This window comes from Bidens hawaiensis, unplaced genomic scaffold, assembly GCF_021521415.1.
Source record: "Bidens hawaiensis isolate Kalapana, Puna unplaced genomic scaffold, B.hawaiensis_p1.1 tig00003654_1, whole genome shotgun sequence".
NCBI lineage: Eukaryota > Viridiplantae > Streptophyta > Magnoliopsida > Asterales > Asteraceae > Bidens > Bidens hawaiensis.
Window position 1 is genome coordinate 427716 of NW_027491210.1, and position 15900 is coordinate 443615.

A 15900-nucleotide genomic window follows, 5' to 3' on the forward strand; every position below is an offset into this window, starting at 1 on the left:
AGCCTCAAAGCTGCGCCGTTTGAAGCCTTGTATGGGCGCAAGTGTAGGTCCCCGCTGTGTTGGGCTGAAGTAGGTGACAAGCAAATGACTGGTCCAGAATTGATCCAAGAAACAACGGACAAAATTTTCCAGATACGGGATCGCCTTAAGGCAGCGCGCGACAGACAGAAAAGCTATGCTGATGTGAGAAGAAAACCATTGGAATTTCAAGTAGGGGATAAAGTGCTTTTGAAAGTCTCTCCATGGAAAGGAGTCCCCCGTTTCGGCAAGCGAGGAAAGTTGAATCCGCGATACATCGGACCATTTGAGATCCTGGAAAGGATCGGTCCAGTTGCTTATAAGCTCCAATTACCCGCCGAACTTAGTGGAGTTCATGACACGTTTCATGTATCCAACCTCAAGAAGTGCTTATCCGATGAAACGTTAATTTTACCGTTGGACGAGATTCATATCGACAAACAACTACACTTCGTAGAAGAGCCTATAGCAGTAACCGATTGGAAAGAGCAAAAGTTGCGAAGGAGCCGGATCAAGTTAGTGATGGTTGAATGGAACTCAAGGCGTGGGCCTGAATTCACTTGGGAAAGAGAAGACCAAATGCGCAAGAAGTATCCATACCTCTTTCAAAGCATAGCTCCTGTCGGCAACGCCTCCTAAATTTCGGGACGAAATTCTTCTATCAGGGGGAGAATGTGACACCCGGTAATTTCCCAATCCCATAAACCAAGTAATCAACCTAATTATTAGGTAATTTTGTTATATGCGCCCTGCGCGAGCGCGCCATGTTAGAATCAGCGCGTGCATGCTATATGCGCCCTGCGCGAGCGCGCCATGTTAGGAGCAGCGCGGGCATATGTTATATGCGCCATGCGCGGATGTTTTGGCTTTATGTTTTCATGTAACTTAACTTTATGTCGTGTCTAATGGATTGACCGCCCTGCTTGATGCTAAGGCGGGTGCATCCCAAAATCATTTATGCGCGTGCGGAAAGGGGGCTAACCTCCCCGCATGGCGGGAACATTGAGAGATAGTTTGTCTGAAGCTCCAGGATGGAATTGACTTCAACATAACTGATCACTATGTTGAAATACCAAGACCTCATGGAAAATCTACAAATGAAACTCAACGTCCCTGACTGCGAGAAGGTTACGCACCTACCCGCAGCAAAGAAACAGCCTACACGCAGAAGGCTATACGCGCAAGGCTACACGCACAAAACACTTAAGTCTATTTCTCAAATGTAAGGGGATTTCCCCCGCCCAGAAGGGACCAGTAGCGTGTTTCAGATATTTTTACCTTTTGACTACACACTGACAACAGTACCAGGAAAAGTATACTGTAACACGAAATGTCAGCTGTCAGCCGTACCTACTCCCACCAACCACAGTCCTGCATGTCCTGTCAAAAATCAATCAGAATCTTTCTAACCACTCCCTAGGACTATCACCCCCATCCCTGAATAAATAATAATAAATCCCATACTTTGTCATCATTACACCTAGATATGATAAGATTTTAATCCCCTAAATCAAGGGATTGTGTTCCTTGAATTTGCCTATAAATATGTACCAATCCTTGAATAAAACATCACACAAACACACCCCAAACTCTCTTAAATCTGTAATTTTCTCCCAAGCATCCGTTTCCATCACTTGGTAAGCCGAAACCTTAGTCTTGAGATTACTTTTCTAACCAGCCCTTATATTCTTCGATTTCTTGATCTTAATATACATATTTCTTGTTATTTAATCATATTCTAGACTCCCAATTTCAAGGCTAACACCAAGGAACCCGAATCTCGTTTAATCTAAACCATACTTAGCAAGAATCACAGGTGAGTCTCACAGCCCCTATTTTCACTATTTTCACTGTTTTTAAAACTATTTTCGGGGCGAGGGACACGTGTTTAAATTATGTTTTATCATGGTATATTTACGAGCAATGCAAACGGTTATGTTTATCTTCGTTTTCGATGTGAGTGCGCAAGATACGAGTAAGTGATCACTTTACCATTGGAACTCTAAGGGTAGGGACTACTGTGTTTGATCAACCCACTCGTAGGGGTCGCACCCCTTGCATAGACGAGTGCCTAGTATGTCACGGGGTAGTACTATGGGATTGAGCCCGCTCGTAGAGGTCGCACCTCTTACAAAGACGAGCGCCTTGTTTTCCAGCACAACGTCCGCGCGTAACCCGCGGGACGGTATATCTAAATTGTTGTAGTGGCAGCGCCACGGTTTTCAGGAATGTCTGCGCGTGACCCGCGGGACGGTTCTATCAAGCATATGTTAAACAATGTTATCAGAAATATGTTTCAATATGGCTTTATCAAAGATTATGTTGCAATACAATTTATCAAGTCACCAAAACTTGTGAACTCACTCAGTTTATACTGATTCAAATGTTTTTACGTGTCTTTCAGGAGATAGCTAGGTAGCGCAAGGAGTCACACATAGAGCACTTCACGCAGAACATCTATAAAACTAGCTTTTTGGAAGATTTTAGTTCTATCCCTTCCACACCCGCGGTTGTCCCCGCCGTGCGAAGGGATATGGCGCGGAAATCTTCAATGATTTTCATACTTGGATGTTTTTATGTAATTCTAAACAATGTAATGTATTTTGTACTAGACATTTCATGCGCAATGGAAATCTTATGTTTCTTGAATGTTTGCAATGACCCGTGCTTGACTATCAATCCCCACTCGCGCGCGCCCGTTTGTTTCCGCCGTTTAGGGCCGGGTGTGACACATAGCATGAGCATGGATGCCTCACTTGGTCGCATAGTGCGGCCAGGTCCTGGGTGCTTGTTTCTTCGTTTTCTGACTCGTTTATCTTCAAACACATATACCGACTTCAATCGAATCCCGTTTGAGCTGATTCTTTCTTCATTAAACTCGTTTTTAGCACTCTTCAACATGGGACCTAACATATACACAAGCATTTAATTTCATGCAAGAACAAGCAAAAACTTGATGTGTGTCTAATGAGTACTTCTTTTTTTGGAACTCACAACTAAGTTTTAAATTTATAAAACGAAACACCTAACGAAACCACACACAACCGGAAAATATACCGATCGTAAGTAGTATAGACCTAAGAAGTCCGAGTATCGAACACAAGGACTCGTGAAAACGTCTATGATCACTAAACCTTAGACAAGACCTTCCTAAGAAAAATATTTTTTTTGAATGATTTTTAAATAATTAAACTACTTGGCGTAAATTACTTTAACTAAATTAATTAACTTAACTTACTTAACTAGACGAAACACTTAATGAAACTTAGAGGCTTAACTAACAATGGAGAAAACGTCTACCTAGGAAAAAATCAAATTGAAGGTCTAACAAGCTAATGGATTGAATGATCTCACACAACCGGTATCTAAAGATGACACAACTAAGGTTCACTCAAGATAGCTAGATCACCTCTCGGTCTCACTAACAAACCTTAACTTATACTTAATTGATTTTATAAACAAACCGAGAAACGAATGCTAAGGTTTTCTAATGTTGACTCTCCTCTCGGACGCACCAACACACGACCCTAATGGAAACGAATAGTACGCAACCCAAACCCAACAAGAACCAAACCCGCTTTCGCGCAATCCTAATCCTAACCAGTAAAAGCTATGAGATGACTTTATTTCCTATCACCTCTCAGTCTCTAAGAAGGTTCTTACCCGCTGAATTATATCAATCAATAATCTCAACAAAACCCTGCGGTTGTGCCTACCACAAACAAACTCTAAACACAAAGTAAAGAATTGAACATGCAACTATCAATAAAAACCAATTCAATTAACCGAAGCATGAAATTATGAGATAAAACCAATAAAATCACAGCCACTAAACACAACCTAATTCTTTATTAAACCAAATTTTCAATAGCAATTCAATTCATACGGATCAAACAATCCATTTAGTTCATCAAAACCGAATAATAATCATCTAACCCTGGTAGAACAAAGAGGTTTAACCAATTATAATCAATGAATAGTAGATAAAATAGATATTAATGAGAAACGTGTTCATATAAATCTGATTACAAAAGGTTTGAATGATTAAAAACCAAAAACGAACTCACAAACGTTAAAATAGTCAAAACCGACAACAGAAAGATAAAAGATAGAACCGTAAGCTTGCCTCCTCGGTTTCTCCTTATAAAACATAGCAGGTCTTCAGATTCCAGGCTTTTATTCTTCTGCCATGTGTCCCACTCACGCCAGCTGTCGCATCGTACTCACCTGCGTGCATACTAAAAGTCAGCTACGCTGAGTAAGTTCTAGTTAATCATACATCTTACATATATACACTTACCTTCAATCATGCATCCGAAGATACATAATAATTATTTTACTGATTTACTTTCATTTCATACTTTCATACATACGTGCATACTTTATTACTTTCATAATTTATGTTTACTGTCCATTCTATCTCAGATATTATTAGGGCCTGATCCCTTTTCTTTTCTATCTCAGATATTTTAGGATCTGATCCCTCTTTCCTTTGTCTATCTCAGATATTATTAGGGTTTGATCCCTTTCTTGTCTATCTCAGGTATTATTAGGGTCTGATCCCTTACTTCTTCGTTTTCGTACATACTGTCTTTACATACCCGTAACATACATATACTATCGTTAATCATTATTACGTGCTCATACGTTGTACATATATATATATATATATATATATATATATATATATATATATATCATACGCATTCATCTTTCACATACATACCTCCCTTGTCAATACATGCAATATCCGAAGATCGTTCATGTACCGAAAAGCTTTCGTTCACATACATAACATAATATCTATCACATAAATCATACATGGCATACACTTACCATTTAAGGTAAGTGTATTAACTATCGCATCGAGTATGCACACAGCCCCGAAAACATAACAAGAAAATGGGGCTAGAAACTCCCCTGAATTCGGTTACGTTCACCATTTATGGTTATCCCTTTCTTGAGCTGTGCACGACTAACTGTATAACAATTACACGTATCAATTTAACTATCACTACCCATATCGTGTTTCTAGTTTAAATATTTCCCTCAACGAACGGGGTCTGGGGGCAGCGCCCCTGGCAGCGGAGTTCTAAGGGCGGCAGCCCCTAGCGGGGTCCAAGGGCCAGAGCCCCTGGCTAGGGTTAAGCTGCCAGGTCAGCTTGGAAAAATTTTATTTTTATTAACTGTCTTAACACATTTTCCATTAACATTTTAAATTATTTTCTAAGTTGGGCTTGTCTAGTTAAGCTCAAGATAATGGGCTAGTTTGTCTAAATTGGATATGGGCTTAGCTGATTCAGGCCTAACTGTCCATTATGGTATCTGGGCCCAACTGGACTCAGGCCCAAATCCTAACAGAGAACAGAGATGGCCGAGAACACTGATCTGACCGAGAACTCAGGTTTGACCGAGATCTCATGTTGACCGAGATCTCCATTCACCGAGAACTCCCGTTGACCGAGATCCCGTATCTGGCCGAGGACATGGGTTGGTCGAGAACCCTCAATCTTGGCCGAGAGCACCCAGTTCAGCTCATCATTCGATTTTTTTATTTTTCTACCTTGCTCAGTTAATGTTCAAAGATTCAAATCTTGAGCTTTTAACCACTTTTTACCATCATTTATAATTGTTTTACACCCATTACCATCATGGCTTCAAGATCTAACCCGTTTTAGACATAAAGCTTAAACCTTTATAGGGTTAAAACGTCATAGGGTAGATCTAGTGTTTCCTTTATGAACCGTTTATACCTATGAGTCCATTTCGTCCATTTTAATCATCAAGTTTGTATTTTTATGAAACATCTAGACCCGATCTACTCTAGGGTCAAGTTTCATGGCAAAACGTTCATAAAAAGGTAACCTTTAAGCTTAGAACGTACCTTTAGAATTATCTCCGAACCATTTTTAGCTTGGTACGTGATCTAGGACTTGTTAGCTTACTTGTATGAATGAAGATTCAATATTACAAAGCTTGGTTTTGGGTTCGGATGGTGGCCGGCGGCTAAGGAGGGATTGTTTGGCTTAAGTGTGTGTTTTAAGGTGTAATATGGATAAGATGGATGAAAATGGAAAGATTTAGGGTTTAAGGGGGTATTTATACTCCCTTAAGCCCATGGACCTAAGCCCATCTTTCCTTTTTAGTCCATGATTAATCCATCCAATTAACTTACTTATCAATCCCTTTTATCTTATTTTATTTACCAATCCAAGTAAACTCATCCCTTATACGAAATAATATATAAATTATTATTAATTGAAATCTTGAGATATTACAAGTCTTCCCTCCTTAAAGAGGTTTCGTCCCCGAAACCTAACTATTACATGAACAGATTAGGGTAAAACTTGCGCATCTCTTCCTCGACTTCCCATGTGGCATCCGATCCCTTGCGGTGCTTCCATATCACCTTCACTATAGGTATAATCTTATGACGAAGTTGCTTCTCCTTGCATTCGACTATTTTTATCGGTTGCTCAATGTAGTTCAACTGTTCATCAACCTCAATGTCCATCATGGCACGTGCGACGTGTCATCAGCCAGACACTTTCTCAGATGAGAAACATGGAAGGTTGAGTGAATTCCTTCTAACTCTTCGGGCAAATCCAGCCTATAGGCTACTTCACCCACACGATCTAAAATCTTAAACGGTCCAATGTACTTTAGACTCAACTTTCCCCTCTTTTGGAATCGAATGATTCCTTTCCAAGGCGAGAACTTGAGCATCACATTGTCACCAACGTTAAACTCGATTGGTCGTCGCCGCTTATCAGCATACGACTTCTGTCTGTCTTGAGCAGCTTTCATTCTTGCTTTAATCTGATCGAACTTTGAAGATGTCTCTTGAACGACCTCAAGGCTTCCCATTTCTTGCTGGCCAATCTCTCCCCAACACACGGGAGTCCTACATCGTCTTCCATAAAGCATCTCAAATGGTGGCATACCAATACTTGAATGGTAACTGTTGTTATAGGAGAATTCTGCTAGGTGCAGATGATCATCCCAACTTCCACCAAAATCTAAAACACAAGCACGTAGCATATCCTCAAGGGTTTGGATCGTCCTTTCAGACTGTCCATCTGTTTGAGGATGATACGCCGTACTGATGTTCAATCTCGTTCCCATAGCTTCATGGAACTTCTTCCCAAACCTCGAAGTAAACCGCGTATCTCTATCAGACACGATTGATAACGGTACTCCATGCTTAGTCACAACCTCTTTTATGAACAAGCTTGCTAACGTTTCTGACGAGATAGCCTCTCGTATGGGCAGAAACTGAGCACTCTTGGTCAACCGGTCCACAATCACCCATATGGTATCATGATGCCTAGCTGTACGAGGTAGCTTAGATAAGAAATCCATGGTGACGTGTTCCCATTTCCATTCAGGTATTTCAAGGGCTGAATTTTCCCATAAGGCTTCTGATGTTCGGCTTTGACTTGTAAACAAGTTAAGCACTTACTAACATAATCCACCACATCATTCTTCATTCCTGGCCACTAGTAATCTCTTTTCAAATATAGATACATCTTTGTAGCTCCAGGATGAATCGAGTATCTTGATTTATGAGCTTCATCCAAGATTCAACCTCTAAGATCACCATGACGTGGAATCCACATATGATCAAATCTAGTCTTAACCCCATGAGTGTTTTTCATTAACTCATCTTGCTGGCCATAAACTCTCTCTTTCTTTACTAACCCTTCATCTACTAACACTTCTGACTGTACTTTGATGATTTCTTCAAAAAGACTTGAATTCATAATCAGCCGGTATGACTTTACTATTGCAATGACTTCTTCATTCTTACGACTTAGCGCGTCAGCTACCACATTAGCTTTACCAAGATAGTATTTAATGTCGCAATCATAATCTTCAATCAACTCTAACCACCTTCTCTGTCTCATATTCAGTTCCATTTTCTCAAAGAATATTTCAAACTCTTGTGATCCATGTAGATGGTACACTTAGTACCATACAGGTAGTGTCTACAAATCTTAAGAGCGTGCACTACTACTGCTAGCTCCAAATCGTGCGTCGGGTAAGTACTCTCATGAACTTTCAACTGTCTAGACGCGTAAGCTATCACTTTTCCTCGTTGCATCAACACGCAACCTAGCCCACGATACGAAGCATCGGTACAAATAACCAAATCCTCGTCACCATCAGGTAGAGCAAGGATTGGAGCTTGCGTGAGCCTCTTCTTTAGTTCCTCACACGCTTCTTCTTGAAACTTACCCCAACTGAATACTACTGACTTTCGGGTCATGCTGGTCAATGGTGTGGCTATCTTGGAGAAACCTTCGATGAATCTTCTATAGTAGCCAGCTACCCTAAGAAGCTTCGTATATCAGTCGAATTATGTGGAGTCTTCCAATTAGTTATCACTTCAATCTTAGCTGGGTCCACGGTAATCCCTTCAGGATTAGTCACGTGACCTAGAAATTGCACTTCTCGCAACCAGAACGCGCATTTTGAAAACTTAGCATACAACTTCTCTTTCTTCAGAGTCTCCAATACCTCTTTCAGATGATCAGCATGATCCGACTGGCTCTTTGAATAGATTAATATGTCACCAATAAAGACGATTACCGATTTATCCAACATAGGCCGACACACCCTATTCATCATGTCCATAAATGCTTCAGGAGCATTTGTTAGACCGAATGACATCACGAGGAACTCGTAGTGTCTATACCGCGTCCGAAACGCTGTTTTAGGGATGTTTGCCTCTTTCACTTTCAATTGATGATAGCCTGATCTGTGATATATCCGTGAGAACCAACTTGAACTTTGAAATTGGTCAAAAAGATCATTAATCCTTGGCAAAGGATACCTATTCTTCACCGTAAGCTTATTCAACTCGCGATAATCTATGCACATTCTCATGCTTCCATCCTTCTTCTTTACGAATAACACTGGTGCACCCCATAGGGAAACACTTGGTCTTATGAAACCTTTGTCAAGTAGTTCTTGCAGTTGGGACATTAATTCTTTCATCTCGGACGGTGCTAGACGGTAAGGCACTTTCGCGGCGGGTTGGGCTCCTGGTACTAAATCTATCTGAAATTCTATCTCTCGTTCCGGCGGCAACCCAGAAGATCCTCAAGGGAATACTTCTGGGTAGTCGCGCACTACAGGAACATCTTTCATTTCTTTTGTCTTAGCCGTAGCGTTGACAACATACGCCAGGTAGGCACCGCACCCTCGTCTTAACAAACCCTCGGCTTTTATCATCGAAATGACATTAATCCCAGAACTTTCCGTATCACCATAAACCGTCACCACACTACCATCCAAGGACTTTAACCTTATCATCCTACTCCTACACACTATCTGAGCTTCGTAATCAGACAACCAATCCATTCCCAAAACCACATCGAACCCTCCCAATGTAATAACATACAAACTAACAGGGAACTCATGTTCCTCTAACTCTATCTTACAGTCCTAAACCATTTTAATTATTTTAACCGAAGTGTCGCTAGCAGTTTCTACTATAAAAGTTTCAGACACTCGGCAAAATTTCATTTTAGCAAGTTTACTAAATGGTGTAGCTACAAAACTTTTGTTCGCACCCAAATCAAATAATACTGAAGCGGATATACCGTTTACTAAAAACGTACATGTGACAACATCTGGAATCTGCGTGCCTTGTTCTTGAGTCAGCATGTAGGCTATAGTCTTTGGCCTTGTTTGTTCAGTATCCTTCTTTCCACTTCCTCCGGTGCATTCCTTAGCAAAATGTCCCGGCTTACCGAACCTGAAACATGCGGGTTTTTTCAGTACAATCAGAAGCATAATGTCCCAGCTTTCCACACTTATAACAGGCATTCGATCCCAGCCTGTATTCCTCACCAAGATCCTTACCACACTTATAACAAAAATCCGATCCTTTACCCCACTTACACTCACCCTCATGCATCTTTCCACACGTCTTGCATGATCTCTTCTCCCACACTTTCTTCTTCTTATCCTTGGAGTTCCACAACTGAGTACCGGGTCGTTTAACAGGAGCAACCCACTTCTTATCCTTCTTTTCTTCTTCCACCACAACATCATCCGCTGTCAGGTCTGCATAGCAGAGTCAAAGGTAGCAGGTTTACTAGTCCTGACTAGTGTGCGGACTTTCTGTTACAATCCCCTCACATAGCACTTAATTCTCTTAGCTTCAGTGTTGACCATATCGGGCACAAATCTAGACATCCGATTAAACTCGGTGGTGTACTCACGATGTGTCATCGTTCCAGCTTTCAAATTTAGGAACTTCATCTCCGCCTTCTCAACCTCAGCGTCAGCACAGAATTTCGTCATAACCAGTTCTTTCAGATCCTCCCACTTCATAGCCTTGATTTCCTCTTGACTCTTCCTCTGCTCAATATATTCCCACCAGTACATCGCTTCATCACCAAAGGATTGGGTGGCGTAACCGACAGCTTAGTCAGGACGACACTCGCTGATTCGAATAATGTTATCCATAGCGGTTATCCATTGGAGAGTAGCGATTGCGTCACCCAGACCAAGAAGCTTCGGCGGGTCACATCCTTTGAAGGACTTATAGTTGCACCCACCTTGGCCTCTTTTCCTGTCACCAGCTTTCACAGACCTAACCCCACTCGATGCCTCCCTCTCTTCCTCCTCATCTCTCCTACCAACACCTCCTGCCCCTCCAGCAGCTTTTTCATGGCTTCCAGCAGACCCTCCAGGAGTAATATTCTTTACAGCAGTGGCTACAGCTTGAACAATAGCTGCTTGAATTGCAGGATCCAGTTGAACCCCTTCGTTGTTATTCGAATCTCCTCCAGCTGCGCTTCCTTCATCTCCGGTGTTGGAAGCTGTTTCGACCGAAGGTCGTTAAACACGACGAGGCCTGCCACGACGTCCAGTGCGACCTCCAGCTTTCACAATTCCTTCATCTCCCACATTTTCTCCCGTTCCATCCATCGTATTCTAAAAGGGAAAACACAAATGTCATCACTTAAGGAACTATTTAGTACAAGGATAGTAAGGCTAACAGGTAATAACAGTGGTCAGTTGTGATTAGCTGATCACGTTTCTTTCCGTGTCCTATACACTTCCTTTTATGAGTCTATTTGTGTTGATTCTAATCTCACACAGTTAAACAGTCAAGGAAATCAGTTAATCATATCTCTAATATTAGCATACATTATTCATTCATACATTTTACCTTTACTGGGCTTGCTTGAGCGACATATGGCATTCTTGGACTAGCATCTTCTTTCTTTTCTTACATATATTCCATTCTCTATTCGAGTCTAAGCATATGGGATACTTAAATCTCTCGAACTTTACTCTGATACCAACTTGTAATGCCCAATTACCGGTTCCTCACATTTGGACGTTGGATTTACTCATCAAGATAGTTCTATTTATCAGAGTTAATAAACACATACGCGGAATATAAAAACTTTCATAAAACGTTACATATAAAATCATAAACATGTCTTAAAACATTCTCTTGTCTTTCAAAATCAAAACACAGCTTATAAAACATAACAAGTCTTCAGATGCCAAGCTTTTATTCTTCTGCCATGTGTCCCACTCACGTCAGCTGTCGCATCCTACTCACCTGTGTGCATACTAAAAGTCAGCTACGCTGAGTGAGTTCTAGTTAATCATACATCATATAATACATACACTTACCTTCAATCATGCATCTGAAGATACATAATAATTATTTTACTAATTTACTTTCATTTCATACTTTCATACATACGTACATACTTTATTACTTTCATACTTTATGTTTACTGTCCATTCAATCTCAGATATTATTAGGGCCTGATCGATTTTCTTCTCTATCTCAGATATTATAAGGGTCTGATTCCTCTTTCCTTTGTCTATCTCAGATATTATTAGGGTCTGATCCCTCTTTACTTCTCTATCTCAGATATTATTAGGGTCTGATCCCTTTCTTCTCTATCTCAGATATTATTAGGGTCTGATCTAATACTTCTTCGTCTTTGTACATACTGTCTTTACATACCCGTAACATACATATACTATCGTTAATCATTATTACATGCTCATATGTTGTACATAAATATATATATATATATATATATATATATATATATATATCATACACATTCATCTTTCACATACATACATCCCTTGTCAATACGTGCAATATCCTAAGATCGTTCACGTTACGAAAAGCTTTCATTCACATACATAACATAATATCTATCACATAAATCATACATGGCATACACTTACCATTTAAGGTAAGTGTATTAACTATCACATCGAGTATGCACACAGCCCCGAAAACATAACAAGAAAATGGGGCTAGAAACTCACCTGAATGCTGTTAAGTTCACCGTTTATGGTTATCCCTTTCTTGATCTGTGCACGACTAATTGTATAACAGTTACACTTATCAATTTAACTATCACTACCCATATCGTGTTTCTAGTTTAAATATTTCCCTCAACGAACGGGGGTCCGGGGACAGCGCCCCTGGCAGCAGAGTTCTAGGGGCGGCAGCACCTAGCGGGGTCCAAGGGGCAGAGCCACTAGCTAGGGTTAAGCTGCCAGGTCAGCTTGGAAAAATTTTATTTTCATTAACTGTCTTAACACATTTTCCATTAACATTTTAAATTATTTTCTAAGTTGGGCTTGTCTAGTTAAGCTCAAGATAATGGACTAGTTTTTCTAAATTGGATATGGGCTTAGCTGATTCTGGCCTAACTATCCATTATGGTATCTAGGCCCAACTGGACTCAGGCCCAAATCCAAACAGAGAACAGAGATGGCCGAGAACACTGATCTGACCGAGAACTCAGGTTTGACCGAGATCTCATGTTGACCGAGAACTCTCGTTGACCAAGATCCCGTATCTGGCCGAGGACATGGGTTGGCCGAGAACCCTCATTCTTGGCCGAGAGCACCCAGTTCAGCTCATCATTCCATTTTTTATGTTTCTACATTGCTCAGTTACTGTTATAAGTTCAAATCATGAGCTTTTAACCACTTTTTACCATCATTCGCTTCCCAAGCTCTATGCTGTTGGGGAACTCCGCAAGGGTCTTACCACCTTCTTTATTTACTATATTTGAGTCTTTGGAGTACTTTGGGATTATATTCCGCGCCGAGGATTTGTGCTTGTGGGCCGGGGTGAATATTGCAGACCAGCGGATCTGGTGGTCGACAATCGTTCGGACTTGGTAAAGGTTGTCGCGGCACCTGTAGTAGGACAGAGGACTTATCGCGATGCCCGCGGACCAATTTACGATGTCTCCGTCGCTGACGTTCGTCAAGCAGGCCACTTGGATTGGCCAGGGTCTTCTTCGGTCCAGAAGTCGATAACGCAGATATGAGTAAAGAGATGGGAAATGATGAGACTGAATGGGAAGAGCAGCCTAGATGGAAAGAAGGATATGCTCAGTGGTTCGTCAAAATGAAGAAACCAGCGGTCCCTACTATGTTTATGAAGACTTACAACATTAGAGGCTATGCTGAAGCGAGAAAAGGGATTATCTGTTGGATATACGATGAGCAGTTGAGGCTCTTCGTGATTAAGAGATATGATGGTATTCAGTACTTGAAAAGAATGTTGAGATCGTTGAACACACTGCCAGAATGTGAAGTGAAAGACTTAGCCAGATTGGGATTGATAAATCGAAGTGATGATAATATGGCTAGAGTCATCGGGAAGATAGTATGGAAGGAGAGTATAAAGGAAAAGAAGTTCGAGCTGCTGAAACCACAGAAGGGTAAATTTATCAAAGATAAAGATAGAGGGTTGAGAGCAGATGGCAAGCCTTGGATGATTATGAAGTATAAACCGATCCGGTGTTTGAAAGAAGTGCCGATGAAACAAATGCCCAAGGATGTGCTCAAAAAGTTGAAGTGGTGGTATTTAGATTGTGAGACAGCTGAAGCAGTGATGGAAGATGAAGATGAACAAGAGCTGCTGAGAGTCTATGATCCGATGCATCTAGTGAACCTGTCTCGAGCTGATCTGCAGGTGCTGAATGAGAAGAAAATCTTTTATATTCCTGCTTGGAAAGATGAAGCGAGGAAATATCAAAGAGTTGTGTCGGTATGTATACGAGAAGGAGTGAATGCTTAAAGATGAAGATTCAAGATTGTTGAAGATTACAAGACACGTGCTTGAAGATAAAGAGATGAAGCTACTGCCAAGGGGGAGTCTGTTGGTGCATGATGTCAGTAGTTCAGTGTCTAGTGTCTGTAATCGAGTTTGTAATGTTTTGTATTTGATGTAAGCGAAGTTAGCTAACAAGTTCGCTGATATAGGCGAACTTGTTAGACAAGCGAAGTTAGGGACAACTTTGCCTGAACATGCCAGGCGAAGTTGTCGTGTTATATATTGATTAGGTTACGGCTTAATCAATAACAATAAGGAGTTTTATTATTCGGGTTTACAAGTCAGAGAGTCCTGTAATCAGTGATTGATATCACGTGTTTAAGGTTGCAATATAACGAGTATTTGTTTATTGTAACGTGTGTTCGATTGTGTTTAATCGGATCGTCTTCTACGCTCGTAACTTCTTACGTAGGGATTCCGCACCTACGTAGAACGAGATATCTCGTGTAGATCCGGCTGGGAACCTACAAAACTTAAAAAGATGTTGATTGTTAGTTGAATAGTTTTCATGATTTATGTAGTTTTCTTCTAGAGGAATGAACCTTTTGTTTGGTTTAATGAAAGACCTGTTATGTTTTGTAATATCAATCTAATGTTGTATGATTAATGATTTGTAATGCAATGTAATATTGACTTATCAATCTAATGTTTTATGATCTATGATTTGTAATGTAATGTAATGTAATGTAATGTAATGTTGACTTATGCAATGTGATCTTATATAATGTTGATCTAATTTTGTGGTCATGACAAATGACTCAATCTTGCACTAGTTGACTACATAATATAATCACAATGTTGACTGCACTAGTTGACTACACAATGTCATCTCGTACTAGTTGACTGCACAATTTAAGATCACATTGAATGCCAATTACATTGATATCAATTAACTGCCAAATTTAAGATCACATTGCAAAGTTTACCAATTGACTGCCAAATTTAAGATAACATTGCAAAGTTTACCAATTGACTGCCAAATTTTTACACTAGTCATCAATTTAACCATTCAACACAGTCATTACCAAGTTTTCAATTTGCCTTGAATTTCTCATGAATGTGTCTGACACAGAATCTGTGCTCAGCACATGGGAACAAGTTTTCAATTGCAGGAAGAAGGCCCTGTTCAACAAAGACTGAGTTTGTTAGTCAAGTTTGATGAAAGTAAAAACTTTAAAACATATACACGACATAACTTTTGCCTATCACTGATGAAAGTAATGCCTGAGTTTGTACCCAAATCCAGATCATCACCTAAGATTTCTAGGAACGAAGTCCAAGAGTTGGTATTTTCTGTCTCTACAATTGTAAAAGCAACATGGTAGATTCCATTATTTGGGTCAACACCTACTACAGATAATATTTGACCTGGGAATGGCCCTTTCATGAATGCACCATCTAAACCCAGCAGATCCCTACCTATTGCTTTAAACCCTTGCTTTAATGCACTAAAACAAACATACATCCTTCCAAACCTTCTAGTAGGTAAACTTGCATATGTGTCCTCTTCAACCTGAATCTTAACAGTAGTACCTGATTTTGTTTTTTTAATTCTAGAACATAATCCCTAAGAATAGCGTACTGTGAGATGTAATCTCCTTGGACCATTTTCTTAGCTTTAGCCCTAGCACTGTAAGCTTTCAACCTGGAAACCCCTAATTCATATTTTCTTTGATACTATTCTTGAACAGATTTGACATGTATGTTAGGGTTTGTATGAACTTGATCTAGTAGTTGGTGTGATAAGA